General features: G+C 39.4%; 1 protein-coding gene across 1 annotated transcript in view; it reads left to right on the top strand.

The window, feature by feature from the left end:
* The first annotated feature begins 2,381 nt into the window (after positions 1-2,381).
* LOC127623391 (semaphorin-4B-like) overlaps positions 2,382-21,163 on the top strand; it is an 84,132-nt gene continuing 65,350 nt past the window's right edge. The window contains exon 1 of the mRNA XM_052097845.1: positions 2,382-2,534. The gene's annotated coding sequence lies outside the window, so the exon portion shown is untranslated. The remainder of the gene's footprint in view (positions 2,535-21,163) is intronic.

The raw sequence follows: 21,163 nt of genomic DNA, 5'->3' as shown, positions 1-21,163 counted from the left end.
TACAAGATTGCTTGGATTACGATTACACTACTAATGCTAGGAAAAAGCTTTAAACCACTTTAAACTAACAACTTCAGAATTAAGGCTCATCAAAGTTTAGAAACACAGCAGACTGATTAATAACACAAACTCAAGTTGCTTACCTCCTGCCAGAGTTTCCACACTGGAGAGGACAAACTGTTCAAAATGGCGGAGGACATTGTGGTTTCTACAGTGAAAGACTCTTGCGCACCAGCTACCACAAAATAGGGAGGAATACCCTCACTTGGATGGCTATTTTTCCACAGAGAAAATAGGGTGAATTTGACCAAAAAGACATAATCTTCAGAAAGCTGACTAACACATTACAGCATCTCTGCTCAACAGGTAATCTTTTTCTCTCTCTCTCTCTCTCTCTCTCTCTCTCTCTCTCTCTCTCTCTCTCTCTCTCTCTCTCTTTCTCTCTCTCTCTCTCTCTTTATCACACACACACACACACACACACACAAACACACTAAAATTTTTGTTTCTCAAACAACTTGTTAGAAACAGCCCAAGCTGTGATACTAATTCTAAAGCAACATTTTTTATTTCTAACTGAGTCTTGGACACATAATTTGGTTTGAACCAGCAACGGCAGATTCTGATCCGTCGCATAAGAAAGTAGTTCCATGCACAAGTAAGTTTTTTTTTATGACCGTACACTTTTTTTCCTATTTTTATTTTTTTTTACATTTAACTGTTCTTTGAACTGTATACAAGCAATATCACACTCGCAATCTTGTTATACGGTCATATATCAGCAGTGCTGTATATATTAATGATATAAGTGAACTCGCGTAAGATTAAATGCAAAGTCAAAAAAACGCAGCATTATGAAGACATTCCATGTCAAATCAGATTTTACCGGGTATTTAAGGCAGTAATCAATTAAATGTTAAGAGAACCTATATGAGAAAATGTGTTTACGTTTTTAAGGCATTTGATGCTAATTAAATACATATCCTCACTGCTGGTTCAGGATTTCTTCCTCGAATTCCTACAGTGTTTAATGCCGGTGGTCAAAACAGCTTTCTGTGCTTTAGTGCCACCTGTTGCACTGGTTTTCGTGACTGTACAGCTCCTGACACGTGATCCAAGGCTAACATTTTATTGGTCTGGGCATTTAATCTCATGGCGAAGACAAAAAAAAATTGACACACTCACCGTAAAAAAAAAGCTTAGCTTTGTCTGCCGCCAATTCGGCACAAATGTTCTCTCCTGTTTGAATGACTTGTTATGAATCCATTGTTTCGATTCAAAATAGTAATTGCGGCAAGAAATTGTGCCGAAAATTTGCTTTGGTGTGCAAATGCCTTAAGGCTGTCATTCTGCCTAAAGTATCCTTTTGAGTTCCACAGAAGAAGAAAAGTTTGGAATAACAAATGAAGGTGAGTAAATGAAAAAAAATTAAAAACAACCAAACAAATAAACAAACAAAAAAGAAAAACTGACATTTTTGGTGTACTAACCCTTTAAGCTCTGATGGGTTAAAACCCTGTAATTTAACAGTAGATTTTATAATGAAGTGTGTAAATTGTGTTTATTTTCGCTGATATTCTGAATGGTGCTTGTCAGTCACCCAGGAATAACAGTATTCACTGAAGGTATTGTAACATGAGTTACACCAGCACCAGTGCATGTTGATCTTTGGGAGTATTTAGTTTCAAATAATGACACAGAGGCCCTTTCACAGTACAAAATTATGTCTTGGCTCTCTTATGAAGTTTTAAAGGTGTTAATTAAGGTCCATAATGCTCATAAGCAGGGTCGTAAACCACTGTAGACTTTGAGGGGGGCATGCCTCCCCCATGGCCCCGGTATTCAAAATAGTTGTCGATCAATAGACTACTTCTTTTACAGTGACTGATTCTTATACTTTTACATTCTTTCCCCTGATTAATGAATATTTAGTAACATCATTGCTAGCAAGACTTCTATGAACTTAACTCTTGCTCTGCTTGCTCAACATTTTTAAAACGTAATTCAGTATTCCATCGTAGCTTTTGAATGCGTTACACTAATTTCTACCACTTTTTATACCTAGCTGTATTCATTTGAGCTATTTTTTTTCACTCATGATGAATATTTCAACTATTGTGCTGAATCATTTAGGCTTGTTAAGATTTAAATGGTTGGCATCATTGAATGCTGAAAAACCACTAATACTAAAACTAAGTTGGGAAATCTTGTGATTTCTTTTTAGCTTCTCTGTTGATTATCAAGTGCAGGGCTGCCTACTTCTCTCACTCCTCCTTCCCCCTCTCTGTAAGGGGAGGAGCAATGATTAAACCAGATGCAGGCTTTACTACACCAGCATGTCAGTTACAGATACACACTCAGTCACAGCAGTAGATAGAGCATGAGCCTTACATCCAGACCTATAAACTGGCAATCTCAAACTGGATCTACTGGCTGCCACTTTTATCATTAAGGATTCTGATTTCCTCCGATTTGCCAAAGGGATGTCTGTTTTTCTTCTGAGGAACGAGTTGGAAGTCTGTGTCTAAAGGCGAGTAAGTAACTGGTTCCCATTAATGATTGATTTGCATCTGTTGGGGTGTTTGGTTATTGTGCAAATGAAAGGGTTTGATAGTGGTGGGCTCCTGTTATAATCTCTAGGCGAGTGCCGTGGCAGCATGGGGGTTTGTTATTACAAGGGTCTCTTTAAGTGTTGCTAGGAGGGAGTAATTGGGAGGGTGTTCGTTGAAACAAGAAGCTGTTCATCTTGTCTGCAAGGTGATAGCAAGTCATAGAGGATCATAGGCCAACGAGTCCAGTCTGCTTCTGTTTGGATGTGTGTCTCTAGTGCCTGTGTTCATTTGGGTTTGGTTTCAAATGACCAGTTTTGCAGGGTCTGCTGAATATCGAGTTTGGATTGGCCAGTGAATGCAAGTCCTTTGGCACTTTATCTTGGAGATGTTGAATGCTCTCTCTCTTGACCTCTGGAATTAGTGTCTTTACGCACACTTGCTGCTTTCCCCTCTACTTGGGGCTTCTGCCAGCAGACAGGAGCATATGTGGCAGCCGGCACACTCCACTCCTGTGTCACCGTGGAGAAACTTTCCATTTACTCAGGACCAGACAGCTTTGCAAGTGAAGGGAAGAACTGAAAAGTGAGAAGTGTTAGGTTCTCCATTTAAAGCTGTTGGCTCCATTGAGCTGTCTTTGCTCATGTGGTTTTGTCATCTTTAGAAAAATGTGATTGGGTCAAGGGCAAGGGGTGGAGACTACAGGTGTTAGTAAAATACACACACACAAAAGACTGCATTGCACTGTCAGTCATCCATAGATTAGTGACTATTAATGGATTGCCACTCAAAGCCTTCCACAGAAGTGAATATGAAACTACTTAAGTGAAATGTGTACTTTTTGATATGTTTCCCCCCTGTATAAACACTTTCAGGATGCAAGTGTGATTTTTACTACGTGGAAATCTATTGTTGGTGTTTTAACTTCCCTTTCAGCCATTCATGTTGCTATATGAAGACCCCACCACAGCTAGTGAGGCATGGGTGACCATATTTACATTCATGTTAGTGTGTGCAATCAGTGAAAATATCAACTAACACATTAAGTTCATATCCAATAAGAGATTTAATTTAATTTTAGCCAGCGGTGTAAGTGCTTGTTTGACATCTGCATTTGGGAGATAACCACTTCAGTCAGAGAAATGAAGGGAACGGTAACATAGCAATTTTAGCCCTCTTCAAAGAGCTGAACATCAACATAGTTTTCAACATCTCTTTTACATAGGCATAGTACTGAAAAACAGAGACAGACACCATAACGCTTTTGGTGTAAACAGCCCCTAAGTTTCTACATATATAATTAATTAAATTAGTTTCTGACATGGTTTTCCACATATCGTTGTTTTATTATATCCATCCATGTGGTTACAGGCATATGAAATAGAACAGTGAAATCCCTCACAACAAATAACATTTCTGTCTTGCCTGCACTCGACACCATTGATGTCACAGGAGATGGATGACGTGAGCTTCACTGCCTTCTATCCCATTGGTAGTCGTTGCCGAATATCACTCGTAATTTGTATAAAGTCAAACTTTTCTCAACTTTTCCGTGTAACTCGCCACACCCACATCTTGTTGCTAACGGTGACTGTCATTAGTGTCACCAGAAGTCTCATTGCTCTCATTTAGGAGAGGAATACCGAGGAGACGATGAATTACACAGCTCACAGTCCAGACGCACTCTAAACTTTCTAAACAGCTTCAGGTTATGTAGATCGCAAATTATGAAGAAATTAAACAAAAATACAAAATGAAAAAATACAGAAGCACTCTTGTTATGGAAAAAGCAGAGCCGGAGCGTCTTTTAAAGGAAACACCCTGGCTTTAAATCTTAAATGCAGTTATATTTAATGCATTATAGCTTTATTAAAGTTCAAATAATATGGCAGCAGATCATTTAAATAACTTCAAACTACGAAACTGGCATTTCTCTGTGTGGTCAGTGCATCTTCTATGAGTTGCGCGAATGTCCCGATCTAAGGGGGAGAGATTGAAATGGCAACCGGTTGAAGCACATTCTGTCGTGGAGACCTTTATCCCTCGAGCGTGCATGCTTGCTGCTGCTAGAGTATAACATGATGGCTCATGACAGATGTGTCATAATATTTATCTAATTCTGCATATCTTATTTTAAAGAAAATTGGCAATACGCAGCTTTATTAATAAGAGAGTGTTTGGTTTTTGTGATTTAAAGTTGGATTGAAATGAACAAAAATGTGAGAGAGGGTAGTCTTCGCCCCATTATACACTGCAACAAAATACATCTTTGATTTGTTTTTGTTTTGGCTTGTTTTCCAATATAAATATCTAAAAATCCTTTAATACGTAAATGTTCTTTAGGAGATATACTGCAGAAAAAAAATGTTATCTGAGAATGTTGAATATAATATTATAAATACAAATATTTTAAATGATCTAAAAATCCTTTAAAAAAATATATGCATTCACCCGAGAAGGAGCATAAGAGATATTTAGACTTGCTTTTAGAGAATAAATCTTGAATATAAGTATATTTTGTCTTTATTGCACTCACAGTTTTATAACCAAGTGAAGAAAATACACTTATATACAATATACACTTACAGTATATTTAAGATACATTCAATAGCAAGACTAAATATCTTATATGTTGCTTCTCAATTAAATGTATATTGTTTTATGGATTTTTAGACCATTTTAAATGGAAAACAAGACAAAAACATTTGATAACAATAGGATTTTTTGCAGTGAATTTATTTACTGAATTAAAGTTAATAAAATGCTTCCCCCCTTTAATTCAGTGAATGTCCTTTAAAGGTATTTTTAAAAGAAGATTTTGTCCTCTTTATTTTTAGTAAGCATGTTTAATACGATCTTTTATGTCAGGGCACAAGCTGAATAATCATTGCAATAATCGCAAAATAGTAGAATAATCATTCTAATAATCGTTAGATTAATAGATTATCAAAATAATTGTTAGTTGCAGCCATACTCTCATTGAAAAGAATTTGACAAATCACTGTTACTTGTGGTGTGAAAAGACTTTAGGCCACATTCACACTGTTCCATTTAAATTCGAAACCTCTGTTTTCAGTTTCCTAAAGTTTTCTTAAGTGTTAATCGTTATGGAGAACGATTTAAAAAAGCTTTGTTTTTTTGGTGGAGGAAAATAACATTCTAGTGTGGATGAGAGGTGTAAACGTTCAAATGAAAATGCATTTATGTGGATGTGGCCTTAGAAGTCAGTAGCCTATGTAGATAGTAAGGCATTTAACTAGGTTTTGGTACAAAGTTCTTCTCTAAAGAATTTAAGGTAATGGAGAAGAGTGCTTATAGTGTAACGGAAGAGGGATAAATCAGAAAGAGGATGGAGAAGATGAAATTAAGAAGATGGTTAACTGTACTACATTTCCCCTGTGTTTTCTTAGGTCTGATCAACAAAGACAGCAGCTTGCAATAGTGTTCTGGCTACTGGAGCCTTGACAATGGTTGGCCTGTGTGAGGCCAACCATTGTCAAGGCTGTCAGAAAGTGATTGGCTAGTTGGTAAAAGATGGTTCCTGTTCTACCAATAGCGCACGGCCTGTCTGCAACTAGTTGTGTCTGCCACACACAATATCATACCATAAACTACCAGACAGGAGGATTTAAAAGTCAGGAAATGCATTTGAATGGACATTTAGACATGTTGTCCTTCTTGCACATTTAGACAAGCTACTTTTGCTCTCTTGGTGCCAATTAGAAAGTGATGGCTAAGATTGTAGCAGTGGCATGTTGCATATTAGGTCAAGAATAAAAGCAGAGCAGATGCAGGCCATATCTCTTAGTAGTATCTTTACCAAAGTATAAAGCTCCCCATTCTCAGGCCTCTATGCACCACCTGTTTCTCATCCCAGTCATCAGATCCCAAGGCTATTTTTCCAGCTTTAGCTTTGATTCCTACTGCTTGGCTGGCTACTATACCTGCCTCTACATGTATTTGTGTTTGAGTAAGATATGTTTTCCTGTAAGTGAAGAATGGATTAAAGAACTGGGTCAGTTATCGGCTCTGGTTGTAGAATCAAGGAATGTAAATAAGCGCAAGTCTTAGTTGCTCCAAGATCCTTCTGACACAAACTCAAACTCTGCTGAGTGTTGCGACAACCTCTTGAGGCACAAACAAGATAGCACACATACACAATCCCTTTTTTTTCTCTGTGTCGTTAACTGCTGACAGTTATGATTCCACTGTTGATATGACACTCCCCAACGATCTCCTTCCAAAAAACACCTTGGGTACTTTGAATGAACTGTTTCAGCTAATTTTGTATTATACAAGTCCCCATAAAATCATTTTTAAAAACTGCATTTATTTCCTGTGTGACATATTTCTTTTGAAATTTGACCGGAACATACTTAAGGGCTCATTCCCCTTTTTTTTTTTTAATAACCTTGGCTTTAGTTAAATCACAGCCATGAACCATGGACTTGCTAGTTTTTGGGAGGTGGTATTAGAGGTAGGAACATTCTCATTCTAAAGACATCATTTGATTGGACAAAAATCAGTGTAGTGCAAGAAGAGTCATCAGTATTTTGGTCTGTTTTCCCAAAAGAGAGAGAAACAAATGTACATTTAAAATGCACCCCAAATCTTTGGCACATCTGCTATTTTTACACATATAGATGGCCTCAAAGCTAACAGACATGGACTAAAAGCCATGAAACTCAAAACACAAAACAATTTTGATTTCATTGAGTGCTTTAAGCCAGGAAACTGTGCTAGTTTTCTGGCTAAAATGCTCTAATAGAGTGCTGTGTAAATGTGATTGTGTTATTAGAAGCTCTCACTGCTTATATAACCTCAGTCTGTGATCTGCAGGTGACAGACAGTGGGAACAATAGTATAGAAGTTCTAACTGGATTCAAGTGGTTGCCCACAATCTTGTAATGCAAGCAAGACTGCCTGGAGGGAGGATGATTCACAATTTTTTTACTTACTGCTGGGAAGTCTTAAAACATGTGTCTTTAAGGGACGTCAGTGGGCCCCCCTCTGGTTTTCCCAGTCCAGCTCTCTCTCCCAGGGCATTACGTGGGAACAGGCTCTGGAGTTGTAAACAGACCAAAGCTCAGTATTTTTTCTTGCTTGTCTCTGAGACCTTTACTGCCCTCTTACCCACATGAGAGTACACAAGAGATAGAGAGAGAGAGAGAGAGAGAGAGAGAGAGAGAGAGAGAGAGAGAGATCCTGACAGCATAATGCGGTTTTTGGTATGACACAATATGCTGATCTTATAAACATCCTTCGTCAACCTTTTTTGTTTTAATGGTCATCATGGGCACATGTGAAGGGGGCAAGTATGTCTGTTTTCTTGGTGTGCTGTCTGCCATTGTCACACACACACACACGCACAGAAACACACATGTTGGTGCGGCTTTCCTTATGAGGACTCTACATAGACATAATGATTTTTATACTGTACGAACTATAGATTCTATCCACTTCCCCTACCCCTAAACCTAACCCACAAACGTTCTGCGTTTTTTTAATTTTCAAAAAAACTAAACAAAAAATAATTTAGTATGTTTTTTTAAACAATTTGAATAATGAGGACACTAGAAATGTCCTCATAAACCATATTTATAGCATAATACCCTTGTAATTACCAGTTTGTAAACTAAAAACATTTCTTCGTAAACCACACAAACCCACACACACACACGCACACACACACACACACACACACACACACACACACACACACACACACACACACACACATTGACACCTCCTCTGTCTCACACCTGTTTCTCCTGATTGTCTGGGTTTCATGTATTATGCAGTCTATTTTAAACAGACAAGGCCATCGAAGTGTGTCCACGCTTTCACCAGTGGGAATGTGGCATGTGTATGTGTAAATCATACACTGTTTGTTTATTAATTTGCACGAAAAATGTTACATACTTTAAAATGTCATTAATTCGATTTCCAAGTTGATAAATGGAATTGAGCAGGGTTGCAGCCGCTCACACTGACACATACTGTACACACTGTGATCTGATATATTCTTAGAGCATTCCAGGTTGTGCCCTTTACTCCACTAATGGCTTTTCAGACCCTCTCATGCATACCTCACCCTGACCACACAGCAATTCACAACACACAACTGCTTGCCTTCAGTAGAATGCTTATCACGCCACACTACTATTGTTTTTCATCTGTTACCTGATCTGAGCTGACAGGTTTATTTCTGAGATTTTGAATGATTTAAAGCCTCTATAACCTGCGAATATGTACAGTATCTGAGAGTTGAGGACTGGTGATCATGTGTCAGTGTGAGTGAGTGAAGGGATGCAGACCAGAGTTATAGGCTCTGACCCAAAAAGGCCCTGGCACACTTCGTGCGAACTTGCGCCTTCGCTTACATGCATCCATGACACCATGTCGTGTCCTATTTGTCATTTTAGGTTTCATAAGGGTGCTCACCAGTGTCTCAGACTTTTACTGTGACATTAGGGAAAGAACCAGTGGAGGATGGTACTTTTTAAAAATGGGGAATCACAGAGTATTGTATTATAGCAGCTGATGTTTTTTTTTTTTTTGTCAGTTTGCAAATAACTTCAGGTGTATCTTCAAACCGCCAAACACTCTGATCAGTTGTTTTGGAGCATTTCATATACTGTCAATCATTTAAATAGACATTTCAACTATTGGCCGTTTGTTGCGAACTCCCGCCCGTTTGAGAGCTCAACTAATTATCATATAGAGAATCCAGGATTTCAGGCAGGACAAAAATGCATTGAAAGTCCAATGTTCAAAAAGCAATCTAATGGTTTTACTAATGCAAATAGTCCTCATAAAGCTCCCATAGAATCTCAGCGAAGTACAGCGTCAAACGCTCCATCAGAGCTTTCTCTACTATGTAGGCGATCTTTTGAAACTCATCCATCATATCCATCTCTGACCCAGATGGCCACAAGAGAGTCTAGCAATGCCGTATTGTCCAGTATGTCATAACAGCACCATCATCCATCATTTTTCAACTTATGCAGAAGCTTCTGTATAACTGTATGTGAAGTCAACTGGAGCAATGCTTTTTAAGCCAACACAGCCTGAAAGCTTCTTGTGCTAAAATTACAGTACAGTCCAGACAGACCTTAAATTGTGTTTTTTTAGAAAGCGAGGAAGAATCTGAGAGAGATGAAGAGTGGTAGGATATGCTTGACTTTTGAATTATTTATTAAAGTGGATCAAACATGTGGTGTGTTTATAGAGGCTGAGGTCCTTTACTTGTGCTTTAGATATCGATTAACAGATTCATTAATTCCATTCAACATTTCTGACAGCATTCAGATTGTCTTGCATAGCCAGACCTTTGTTTACGGTATAAAGTCTGCTCCACATTTAAGCTTATTCTGGCCAAGACAGGGAGAGTCTACTAATAAAGTACATACTATTTAATAGACATAACTCACAAAAACAAAGAGGAATATACAGTTATGTTCGTTGATATCTAGTGTACTTGCTACTAAGTGCCTCACACAAAACTTTGAATATCTAATTAAGATTCAGTGCTGCTAACCTGGCAAATTTTGGCGAACTGTGTGATTAGTTTTCCTCAAAAGCACTTGTTGTATCAAACTAGTACCCTGTTTCTATACTGTATATAAAAGGGATTATGATATTAATTGATAATTTTAGTAATTTCCCTCTAGACACTTCATCTGCAGCTTCAAGTAACTTCATCTGTACAGTTGTATTAACCACACCTACTACCATAATCCATTATGGAATATCTTATGCCTAAATTACTTGTTCGTTTTGTCTTTCATTTTGGTTTGTACGTTTGTAAATTTTCTAAAAAACATTTTATACAAATAAAGTGTTGGTTTCATGGTGCTTTCCAATTCCATGTTTGAAACCTCCATTTATGAATTTGAATAATTTTCTCTTGCATCAGCCACTGAGTTTCACAAACAGTTGTAATGCCCATAGAACCCATCCATGTGGGTTCGCGTTCAAGAGTATACTTTGAAATGCTAAGAGCTTGACTGTTTGTGAGATAGAAAACAAGTATACTATAGCCTAATGTTGTGCATTTTGTAGGTATTGCTTTGGCTTGCTCCGCCCACTGTAAAATCTTGTTGGTCCAAATTCACGCTCCACTTAGCTGCAAATGAAACATCAATTATGTTCAGATTGGCTGTGATTGTGTTACATTGTGCATCAGTTTCAAATGTGGACAAGAAAATTACTTGTTGCTTGAAACTTGCCTGGTTAAAACACAGTGTAAACATTAACATGACCCACAATCAATGTGTTCAAATTAAGGTAGAAGGTTGAAAAACAGCAGCATATAATTGTCAACAAAAGCACAACCTTTAAAAACCTTTATTCTGTGATTTACTGCTTACTTGACAACATAACACTAACATATCTGTTTCCTTGCAGATACAAACTTGTATTATAGATCTTCCTGAAGCACAGCATCCTGCATGTGAGCTGCCACTTTGATTGACATGACCTGTGTCAGCCCTATTATTTATGGGTCAGCCCATCCTCCAGGGTCATAGCCTGTAGTCTAGGACTTGAATGACCTTGGAGAGGAATTTACTTAAAATATCTGAGTTGTAAGGGATTGTTTGGATCACAGGCATGATTGAGATGCCACTGCCTTGGTGACATTTCGCTCTTTAGCCCTAGAATGAGCACTGCTTTATTGAGCTGCCTGCAATGAGTTCACCCAACAGTCAGTGTTTGCATGAGGCACGCAAGAGGAGTGCTTTAGCTACGGCAGCGTAACAGCCCCAATTTACCTTTAGGTGTCTTTACCAGAATGAGCATAAAAATTAGATTAGGATTAGGAATTAGAGCCATAAAAATGTCTGCCGCAGTCTTTCTGACAAGACTCTATTGGGGGATTACGTGATTGCCACACCATCACGCATTTTGTATGCTTTTGGGTTTCTTTCAAGTGAAACGAAGTGTGCAGACCTTCTCCTTGACAGATAAAGTTCAGGATAAAGAGCAGCTTTTACCTGGCAGCATATTTTTATCCCCTAGTCAGTGTTTGAGTATCAACAGTATATAAATGATTTAAAGTGGTGTGATCAATCTTTATTCAAAAGAAGTATAGGGCTAAATGATTAACCAAAATAAATCGAAATCATGATATGACCCGGTGCTATTTTTTTTGCACCGCAAGGGCTGTGATTTAATTACATAAATAAATAGTCTCAACGCCCTGCCTGCTGTACTGCACCTATGTGCACAGCTGTTTTGTCTCTACTGTTTAGCGCATATTTAAATACAAGTAAACGGGATCAGAGTAGTACACATGTGGTTTCAGAGTGGTTCTGTGCTATATACACACAAATTGTCTATCTTAGTTGTAAAGTAAACTAAAAACAAAAAATTCCATCCCTTCCATTTTCAAAAGAAGAGCTTCTGTGGAAATAAAGGCAAAAAAATAAAATAATAATAATAATACATTAGTATAGTAATAATGATAATATTTAAAATACAATAATACTATAATAATTTCTAAACTTAACATTATTATTATCAAACGCATCAGTCTCATCAGCCACCCCAGCAAAGTTCTTCTAAAAATAATATTGAACTGGTTGAAATCTTAAGCCGAACACATCATCGTAGAGGAACAGGCCGGATTCAGGGCAGGGCGCAGCACCACTGAACAGATTTTCAACCTAAGAATCATCTGCGAGAGGTACCTGCAACATCAGCAACATCTTTACCATGTGTTTGTGGATTTCAAGAAAGCGTTTGACCGGGTCTGGCATGCAGCTTTGTGGGTGAAAATGAGGAAGTACAGCATCAGCTCCAACCTGGTCAGAGTCATTAAACACCTGTATTACAAGGCCACCAGTGCAGTCCTCCAAAATGGAGCCATTGGAAGCTGGTTCAGGATGACAATAGGAGTGTGTCATGGGTGCCTACTCTCTCCCACCCTCTTTAACATCTTCCTGGAGCGCATCATGAAAGATGCCCTGGCAAACCATGAGGGAACTAAACCATATGCAAAGGAGGCAGAACAATCACTAACCTCCATTTTGCAGATGATATTGATGGGCTATCTGGAGGTGAAAAAGTTCTGGCCAACTTGGTAGAAAGGCTGGACACCACTTCTCGAGCCTGTGGAATGGAAATCAATGCCGAGAAAACGAAAGTGATGACCAACAACATGAATGTCATCAGCACAGACATAAAAGTCAATGGGAAAATGCTCAAAATAGTGTGGAGCTTCAAATACCTTTGAGCGATCGTCTCAGATGAAGGGTCCAGGCAAGAAGTTCTCGCAATGATAGCTCAAACAACTGCGGCACTGACACGTTGTAAGCCCATCTGGAAAGACAGAAACCTCAGTCTTGGAGCAAAAGTGAGATTATTGTCATCTCAATTGTCATCTAAATTTTTCTCTATGCTTGTGAAACATGGACCCTCACAACAGATTTACAGAGAATAATACAAAGCTTGGAGATGAGATGTTACAGAAGACGATAAGCCAAGCTATGGACCATACAATGACCTTCTTACAACTGTCAAAAAGTGAAAGCTGAGATGGTACGTCACATCACCAGATTGTCAGGCCTAGCAAAGTCCATCCTCCAAGGCACTGTACGAAACAGGAAGCGAGGGAGACAGAAGAAGAGATGGGAATATAACATCCCCGAGTGGACTAAACTGAAGCTCAGCCAAGCAATGAGAGCTGCAGATGACAGAGTGAAAAGGAGAAAGCTGGTCAATAGATCGTCTGTAGTGCCCCAACGACCTCTCCTTGGGTGTTACGGGACATGATGATGAATATAATACAAAAAAAATATGAAAAGTGAACTGAAACTTTCACAAATTAGATTTTTTTTTTTTTTACAAAGCAATCAAATGCAATGTGATTGTGCCACTTCAAAAATATATTTATATTTATATAGCTATGCTTCAATTAGACCTAAACCCAGACAGCGTGCTTCAGGATACATTATTGTTTGTGTTCCATTCCGTCAATGTCATATTGATCGAGTCCTACCCTGTTTTTTTGGCAGTATGGTGTATTGATTATGTAGAGAGGTATCATGTTTCAGCATGGAAAATTGTTGATGGTAAGGAATAAATAAACCACATGCTGCATTCCTTTACAAAATGGACATTGAGCTTAAATGTATTATCTGGAGTTTGGGGTTTGTTCATTGCTAGCCACATACTAGTACCATAGTGCTCTCAAGAAGGATGAAGATTTATTAAATTATTGGTGGCTATGAACTAAGATCTCCATCTGTTTGGAGGGCTTTAGGAGGAGGCTCTGGCAAAATCTATCTCTTTTTGAAAGACAGATTGAGAGATGGGAGAGATATTGATGGCCATTAGACAGGGCCAAGTGCTCTGAAGGACCCCTTACATGCACCATGCATGTTATTGGCTGATTGAAGGGTGAAGCACACTTACCAGCACCCTACATATCTGTCTTATGAATGTTAACGCCCAGAAATGCAGGCACTTTCTCCAAGCTGCACATCTACAGCAAAAAGGCATACAAAACAACCATCATGCTTTGTTTAGAACTTTGTTGATACATACCTATATATTATGATTTTAACAAGGTGTGGGATAAAAGGAAGGAATAAAATACGAATTGTTTCAATGAAAGAGCATATCCCAGCCTGGGATGTTTTTCTGCTCTTAGCTGGTCTCCCAACCTGGTCAGGCTGATTTGGTTTGTTGGTTTTATGGCACTTGTCTGCCGGTCAGGCTGCTGATCACCAGCTAGACCAACTTAAACCAGCTAAAACAAAATACCATTTTTGCATGGTAAAATACATCTTGATTTGGTTTGTGTTTTTTTCTCAGCAGGAGAAAGCAGACAGAACAGACCAGTATGATAAAGCCAATGAACATAACATGTTCAAGCATTCCTGCATTAACTGAGGAAATTAACCACACCAATACAGAAAAAATATTATTACATTTTTAAATAGATTATTTTCTTTGAACAAAGATTAATGTTCTTGAAAGACTTGATAAGGCTTCCTTTCTTAATTTAATTAACTGTATTCTAAAGCATCTCCCAGCTATTCTTTGTCTTTTCCTACCATATTAATGGTAGGAGAAACCTCAAGAATATATCAGTTACACTGCTCCTAGTAAATCTAATATTTTTGTCTAAAAATATAACTATTATTGGACTGTCAGCAGCACAGGCTGAACAGGAACCAGAAGTAGCAGAGAACTTTGCAGTTCTCAGCACTCACTCTATCAAGCCAATATTGCCACCACCATAAATGCATAAAATAATAGATGGTGAGCTAAAATTTAACAATTCGAAACATTTAGGAATGGAAGCAAAGTTTTGAAACCTACTTTCAAAACCTACTTGCACTGCTCCCCTCACCTGGGTCACATAACTGTGTGATTGGATTTGTGCTTGATTTTTAAAACAGCTTGTGGAAATGTATGTAAATATGTGGGTATCACATAGCTAGCAAATTTTGCTGTTTAATTCAGAATTTTTTGACTATTTAAACATACAATATATTTCTCTAAATCTGCATCATTGCAATTAGATGAAAAATAAAGTTACATTTAAAATGTGAGGTTTCCCTGCTGTCCATAATGAAAATGAGTTTTTGCTATTTAACAATAAACTATTACATCTATTTATTCTTATTATTTTAAATACAACACAGACACAGAGGCAGTAAGTGGGCAGTAAGCCTGTAAGTGGGATGCCAATAGACTCATGGCTGTAGGTCACTGGCATCCTTCCAGGTTTGTATATAATTATACAAGGATTCCTGGAGGATCTGAAGAAGAAACTTTCTCCCGTCCACTGCTAGCCATTGTTTGAAACCTAGAAGTCATATATTTTGGTTATATAACTGTTACAATTGAGGCAGCGAGGATCTAAATGCGGGACTTCTTTATTAAATGAACAAACAAATAAACAAAGGAAAAACCCTCAATGGGGAAATAAACATAAACAGAGAACTAGGGCAAGGAACACAGACCAGGCTTGAACTACATTCAACGAACGACAAGGAGTGAACAAAAAGCAGGGCTTAAATAACCAGGGAGTGATGACTGAATTAGACACAGGTGAGAACAATGAACAAAATGGCAGTGGTGATGGCAGGTGGATTCTGGGAAGTGTAGTACATTTAACAATGACTGGCCACCGGGCAAGGATAGGTTCAGGAGGCCTGGGAGCTGGCCACAGGGCAAGGACAGGTTTGGGGAACCTGGGAGGAGGCCACAGGACGGGAACAGGGTCAGGTGGTCTGGGAGCTGGCCACCGGGCAAGAACAGGGTCAGGAGGCCTGGGAGCTGGCCACATGGTAAGGACAGGTTCAGGAGGCCTGGAAGGCGGCCACAGGGCAAGGACAGGTTCAGGAGGCCGAACCGTGGGAGGTGGAGCCGTTGCAGGCGGAGGCGTGCAAGTAGGCGCCATAGGAGGCTCTAGAGGCGGAGACCAGGAAGGCTCTGGAAGCGGAGCCGACGGAGGTGGCACCGTAGGACGCTCCAGAAGCGAAGCCCTGGAAGGCTCGAGAGGCTTGAGAGGCGGAGCCCTGGGAGGCTCGAGAGGCTTGAGAGGCGGAGCCCTGGGAGGCTCGAGAGACGGAGCCAAGGGAGGCTCAGGGGGCGGAGCTGAAGGAGGCTCGAGAGGCGGAGCCGCAGGAGGGTCGGGAGTCTCTGGGAGAGGAGCCGTAGAAAGCTCGGGAGGCAAAGCTCTGGAAAGCTCGGGAGGCGGAGCTCTGGAAAGCTCGGGAGGCGGAGCTCTGGAAAGCTCGGGAGGCGGAGCTCTGGAAAGCTCGGGAGGCGGAGCTCTGGAAAGCTCGGTCGAGGCTACAGGCTGGCTCAGGGACGGTCGAGGCTACAGGCTGGCTCAGGGACGGTCGAGGCTACAGGCGCTGGCTCAGGGACGGTCGAGGCTACAGGCGCTGGCTCAGGGACGGTCGAGGCTACAGGCGCTGGCTCAGGGACGGTCGAGGCTACAGGCGCTGGCTCAGGGACGGTCGAGGCTACAGGCGCTGGCTCACTGACATCGGAGGCTACAGGCACTGGCTCACTGACATCGGAGGCTACAGGTGCTGGCTCACTGACATCGGGGGCTACAGGCATTGGCTGGTTGGCCATGGTTAGCGGAGGCTGGAGAGCAGAGGCCTTTCTTCTCCTCCTCCTCCGGGCGGATGAAGTTAGCAGCGCTGGTTCGTTGACCACGGCAGGCGTGGGGGTTGGCTCACTCACCGTGGCTGGAGAGGAAAGCCCAGAGGCGGGAGCTGGGATCTGGAGAGGTGGTTCCCCGGCAGCGAACTCCTCCAAGATGAGTCCCACGTACTCCCGCCAGGTGCAGTCTCCGGGAGTTCCCACCACCGGTGTTTGGGAACACCGAACCGGTACGCCACCTTCAGAGTGTGGTCATCCCAGCCGGTGCAACTGGCCACGTTGGTGAAAAAGTAGGAGAACTCCCGGACAGTCAAGTCCGCCTGTGTCAGCTCCATGAGGAACCCTGCTAGATCCATAGTTGGTCGTTCGTTCTGTTACGAATGAGGCAGCGAGGAGAGAGGATCTAAATGCGGGACTTCTTTATTAAATGAACAAACAAATAAACAAAGGAAAAACCCTCAATGGGGAAATAAACATAAACAGAGAACTAGGGCAAGGAACACAGACCAGGCTTGAACTACATTCAACGAACGACAAGGAGTGAACAAAAAGCAGGGCTTAAATAACCAGGGAGTGATGACTGAATTAGACACAGGTGAGAACAATGAACAAAATGGCAGTGGTGATGGCAGGTGGATTCTGGGAAGTGTAGTACATTTAACAATGACAAGTGAAACCCAGGGCTGACAACAAGGGAATCGTGACAATAACAAATACAATGTGGGAAATTGTCTGACAGCACAGTGCCCTCAATGTCAGTGCTTTATTAGCGAACGTCTCTGTAATTGCCAAGTGCACTTTTGCCTCTGTTGATGTTAGGCTTATACAAAATGAACTGCCTCGATGGAACATCATTATTGGACTACGGAGTTCAGTCTGATCTTGAAGTTTGGGTCCTCCGAGAACTTATCTTCTGTCCCTGCGATGCTTTTAAAATGCAGCTGACACAGTAATTGCTCAAATGCGTTCTGAGTGAATTTGTGCTTCATGGAGTCAAGATTCTCAGAAGAGACAGGTGTTTGACTTTTGTAACAGCTGTTCATTGTAATTTAGAGCAACAAGAGAGTCACTTAGATACTGCTTAAAGCTCTGGAATATCAAGACAGAGGTAAAAACGCCCAGCTGGCATGAAAACGTCTAGAGCCTAAAAAGGGATAGTTCCCTCAACACCCTGCCACATGTTTCCTTTTGTGTGCCATGGAAAAAAGAATGTGATAAGGGTTTTGAAGATATCATATGAGCAGATATCATTTCAGAGATCTCCTAGAATCCCATTGCACAGACACATTGCTGTTGCACAGTTGCAAACAATGTAATTAAATCCTATGCACTGTCGATATCAAAGCAAAGCCAGCATGCATTATTTACTTGGGTAATTATTATTCACTTATATCACTTATGCCAGCTGCTCCAAGAAAGAATGAACAGTCACTGTTCATAAAATAAACATAATGAGATTTGACCCAAGAACTAAACAATGTGCCTAATAATGTAAAGGGAGCACATTTTGCATCTTTTTTTATTCACCTAAATATAATTCAACATCGTTTGATTCATTCCTAAAAAATCTGTGGCTGGTGTTCTTTTTTATTGGACAATCAGTCCTCTCAGGAGGCCCTAAATGTTTTGAAAGATTTGAGCTTCAGAAGGTTTGATTGAATTTACTCAAGCATCAAAAGAAACATACAACCCAGCGAAGCAAAGATGAGCTGTAGATACTCCTTTTGCTCAAACAGGACTGTGAGAAAGAGAGAGTTCCTCGAGGATTAAGGCCACTTCGAAGTTACTTAATCCCCTCAGGACGATCCACTTACAACTGTTCTTTTCGCAAAGAATGGTCAACCATCAGCTGTTCCCTTTGGTACCTTTCAGGATTTTTAATATACATTGGGGTCCATATGGGGTCTGGGACCACATTGAAAATCTGGCAATCAAAATCTAGTTTAAACCTGGACATAAACAAAGTAAAATGAATAAGACATATTTAAGATTCTGGACTATTTCTAGATAACTAATAATATGAGTGAATTTGTGACATTGACCATTATAACTCATTTGTATAAAAGCTCAGATTTCCTGCTTGAATTGAAGAACACAGTATGCACTTTGGAACATTCTCAAATCATGCTGGGATAACGTGGGTCATCAAGTTTCCCGCAAACTTGTGGAGTCCATGCCACCTTAAGTGCATGCTGTCATAAATGCAAAAGGGGACACACATATTATTACAATATATAGGGTGCAACTGGGCTAAAGTCACCCCTTTAGGAAATGTAGCTTTTTCTGGTCACAAAATGTTTCAAGGTCAAATTGTTTGTATTTATTTTTATTGAATATTGATAGAGCAACATAGTTTGTGTATATTAATGGAAGGTTGTTCCGATTAAAAATCAGTTTTGTTTTGTTTTTTTAAGTTGGCGAGGGAGTCTTTTACCCCATATTTGGGGTAAAAGGCCCCTAGGGGGTTTAAAATAATAGCTTGTAGATACTGGGGCAATAGTGCAAATTATAGTGCAAAATTGATCAACTAATGCAAATAATTTTTAGACACCAAGATCCTTTTTTGATAAAAAATTAAGATGATGATTACTCAGAATAACTACGAGGAAAAAAATATCCTGTTAATTTCAAACACATTGGCATTTTTTTACATTTCAAGTATTCTATAAACAAACTAATTTGTTTAATAGGGGCATTTATCCCCTGCAACAAGGGATACTCCGTATACCACAAATACTATCCTTTCACATAGGACAGTTATTAAAAACTATTTTATTTAATGATCTTAAACAAAACTGAAAATGATAAATTTTAAAAAAGTATTTTGTCTCAAAAGAAATGTTAATTTCAGGGATTTTCATTAGCTACATAACTTTGCAACATTTAAAAAAAATATAAAAAATTTGATCAAATTGGCTCAAAATCAGCCTTTAGACATTACACACAGTTATCTCATGGATCAGGAAAATTTTGCAATCCGTAGTGACAAACGGGTGTTTAGGAAGGTACTGTGGAAGTTTGTGATGCTATTTAGTGTTTTTGGAGAAAATAAAACCAATAAAACCTTACCCCGCTGAGCCTTTAGCCCGGTTGTACGCTACATATTTAAGTTCAAATTTTACTGAAATTGTTATGCTGATAACATAAATTGTAATGAAACATTTGGTTTAAATGAGAAAAATGCATATATATTTAATATTCATAAGGTCTGAATATCAGGTAAATACTCACTACACTGGGTGTGTAGTGTGTATTGAGTAAATACTCAGTTGTCTGCAATTCCTTTCTACAAACACATCATTTTGAAAATACGGTCACTAATGTAATCTTATTTAAGAAGCTTTAGGCTAAAGTGTCGTCCTGCTTTTGTATTGCACTTATTTAATTGTATTTATTCATTTAAAACATATTAAATATAACCACCAATTCAAATGACAGAGCTCCACCTGTTGCATTCTATTCATAGTGAATCTGGCTTTTACATCTGGGAAGCTGTTTTAAATATACTTTTCTTAGAATTGCATTTCTTTGTAATAAATTCCAGTGAGACAGATTTTCTTTGAAAACTGTGTCAGTTCTTCCATATTTTCTTAAGAAATCTTTGTTTCCCTCCCAGTAAAACTGAAACCAGTGGGTATGCCATAAAAGACGAGTCAATGCTGTGACTTTTGCATCAATACAAGAGTAATGATATTGGATTTACTCAAATTACACTTGGGCAATAAAGTACATCCAGTCAGCCTGTTTGTTCTGACTAGAATGAATCAGTAATATTTATAGCCTGGACCTTCATTTGACTGGGACTTTATTTGAATGGGCCTTTTAGAATGCTGATCTGGAATCATGTATCACATTGCTTCAACTAGAGGGATACATATGCACTAAAAAATATTAAGTATACCAGAAAAGGCATTTCATTTTAATATTGTTTTACCTGACAAAGAGATGATGGAATTAGCAGGTCTTTCCACAGATGCTGTAGTACTGGTCCACATATCACAGACCACACATCTGTTATAGAAATTTCTAAGCAACAGTGGGAGAACAAAATTAATCTGCTAGAAATATTTACACATCTGACTGTCCCCGTTAGAAACATTTTAGTTCAGAGAGGAAATTATATTCCTATATTATTAAAATGGTCATATTTTAAATTTATCTAGTTAGCTCACCCATTTAATTAAACTAAAATGTGATGCTTTTCATCTGGGTAGCTTTCCTCACAAAATTGGCCTGATCATTAGTCAAAGCTCATTTTTCAATGTTTCCAAACTCGAACTGAGCCTGAAATTTTTCCACTTAGCTTTGGCTATTTAATAAGATTTTAATTAGGCTATTAGATCTTTGAAGGAGCATATGGATGTAATTAGGGCTGGCCAGATCACCCAGGGAGCAGTGGGCCATTTGTTACTCTAAGCTGGGTCTGGGGGATCAGATCAGAACAGAGCCAAGGACAACACAGAGAAGATTCAGAAATCCAG

Source organism: Xyrauchen texanus, chromosome 29 (genome assembly GCF_025860055.1).
Source record: "Xyrauchen texanus isolate HMW12.3.18 chromosome 29, RBS_HiC_50CHRs, whole genome shotgun sequence".
Taxonomy (NCBI): domain Eukaryota; kingdom Metazoa; phylum Chordata; class Actinopteri; order Cypriniformes; family Catostomidae; genus Xyrauchen; species Xyrauchen texanus.
Note: the sequence above shows the minus strand (reverse complement) of the source record. Positions and strands in the feature narration are given on the sequence as shown.